This window comes from Nannospalax galili, unplaced genomic scaffold (assembly GCF_000622305.1).
Source record: "Nannospalax galili isolate Female #2095 unplaced genomic scaffold, S.galili_v1.0 scaffold101, whole genome shotgun sequence".
Lineage (NCBI taxonomy): Eukaryota > Metazoa > Chordata > Mammalia > Rodentia > Spalacidae > Nannospalax > Nannospalax galili.
In genome coordinates this window covers 2273797-2275680 of record NW_008345700.1, presented here as the reverse complement: position 1 = coordinate 2275680, position 1884 = coordinate 2273797, and the positions used below count along the sequence as shown (strand labels likewise).

At 64.8% G+C, this 1884-nt stretch overlaps 1 protein-coding gene across 4 annotated transcripts in view; it reads right to left on the bottom strand.

Moving 5' to 3' along the window:
• The window catches only part of Rgs12 (regulator of G protein signaling 12), a 132513-nt gene extending 132363 nt beyond the window's left edge, over positions 1-150 (bottom strand). For 3 of the 4 annotated variants that reach the window (XM_008841873.3, XM_029567660.1, XM_029567661.1), the window contains exon 1: positions 69-150. The gene's annotated coding sequence lies outside the window, so the exon portion shown is untranslated. The remainder of the gene's footprint in view (positions 1-68) is intronic. The other variant, XM_029567662.1, reaches the window with a different exon arrangement.
• Between the last annotated feature and the right edge of the window lie 1734 nt (positions 151-1884).

Here is a 1884-nt window from a genome sequence, read left to right as displayed (position 1 = left end):
GGGAGGGGCGGGAGCGCGCGCCGGGGACGAAGGACGCGCGGGGCGGCGCATCGGCCGCGCTCACCTACCGGACGGCTGCTCACTCCCGCCCCGCGCCCGCAGAAAGCGCCAACGGTCCAGCCGCCACCGGGCTGGGGGCGGAGCTCCGGGTGGGCGGGAGCCCGCGAGGGGCAGGGCTTGTGGCGGGTGGGGCTCCGTGAGGGGCGGGACCCGGCTGAGGGGCTGATGAGTTCAGGGACCCGTGAAGTTGCGAGAGGGGCGGGGCTTCTGGGGGCGGGTCCGGCTGTTGGACAGCGGCGCCCTGTGAGGGGCTCTGTGAGGAGTCTGTGGGGGCGGGGCTCTGCGAAGGGCTCCGTGAGGGGCGGGACCCAGCTGAGGGACTGATGCGCTCAGGGACTCATGAAGTTGTGAGAGGGGCGGGGCTTCTAGGGGAGGGTCCGGTTGTTGGACAGTGGCGCTCTGTAAGAGACTCTGTAAGGGACTCTGTGGGGGCGGGGCCCTGTGGGGGGCGGGGCCAGGATGTGGGACTGATGGATTTAGGGACCCACGAAGTTTTTTTGTGTTTTCTTTCCTTTTAATGATAGACAAACCACATCCAAAGCCTTAACTTACGGAAATAAACCAAAGAGGCCGTAGATATTAAGGTACAAGACACAGTGGGCGAAAGGTTTCGCATTTGAAGCTCACGCTGGTGTGGCTGTGGGACACTGGGCTTCTAGTGTCTGGGTAGGGTGGAGGGGGTGGGCTGAAGAGCCGAAGGAGAAGCCGGGGATTACAAGTGCTGAGGCTGCAGACTGAGGGCAGAGCTTCGTGTTTTGAGAGAAGCGTGGCTTCTAGGGGCGGGGACCCAACGCTTGGGGGCGGGGCTTCCAGGGGGCGGGTCCGGCTGCTGGGCAGTAGCGCTCTGAAGGGCTCTGTGAGGGCGTGGCCCGGCTATAGGACTGATGGGCTCAGGGACCCATGGAGTTGTGAGGGGCGGGGCTTCTGGGGGGCCGGCTCTTGGAAGGCGGAGCTTCTAGGGGACAGCAGCTCTGTGCGAAAGACTCGGTGGGGGCGGGGATCTGTGAGGGGTGGGATCCGGCTCCTGGGGGCGGGGCCCTGAGGTGCGGGGTCCGGCGATTGGACGGTAGGGCTCAGGGACCGGGTTTTGGGAGGGCCGGAAGGCCTCAGGAAGTAGGGAGGTGCTGAGAGAGTCGGGGCAGGAGCTAGGGGCGGGACTGATGACCGTGACAGAATGAGAGTCCCCGAGTCAGAAGACTTTGTGTGGGGTGGAGCGGAAGAGGACGGGGCGGAGCCTCCAGGACGGGGCGGGACTTCCGCTCGGTGGAGGCGGCCTTGGCGTTTCAGCCGCTCAGCGCCCTACCCTACACGGATGTACGGACGCTGCAAACGTCCAGAATGGTTTCGTTTTTTGAGAGGGGACAGGATGAGGAGCTTGGTCTCTTTCCTGTGCAGAAGAGCAGCGATCGCTGCGTCCTCTGTGCGGCCGCACGAGAGGAAGATGCGGGGGGAGAGGAGAGAAGCAGGAGAGGGAAAAGAGGAGGGGGGAGGGAAGAGAAGGGAGGGGGAGAGATGTACGGACGCTGCAAACGTCCAGAATGGTTTCGTTTTTTGAGAGGGGACAGGATGAGGAGCTTGGTCTCTTTCCTGTGCAGAAGAGCAGCGATCGCTGCGTCCTCTGTGCGGCCGCACGAGAGGAAGATGCGGGGGGAGAGGAGAGAAGCAGGAGAGGGAAAAGAGGAGGGGGGAGGGAAGAGAAGGGAGGGGGAGAGTGGGAAGGGCAGAAGAGGAAGGGGCGGAGAGGGGGAAGAGGAGGGGGGGGGGGCGAAGGGGGGGAGGGTTTGCCCTCGGCTTTGGGGGATCCCCCGCAGCTCTCCGGGACCC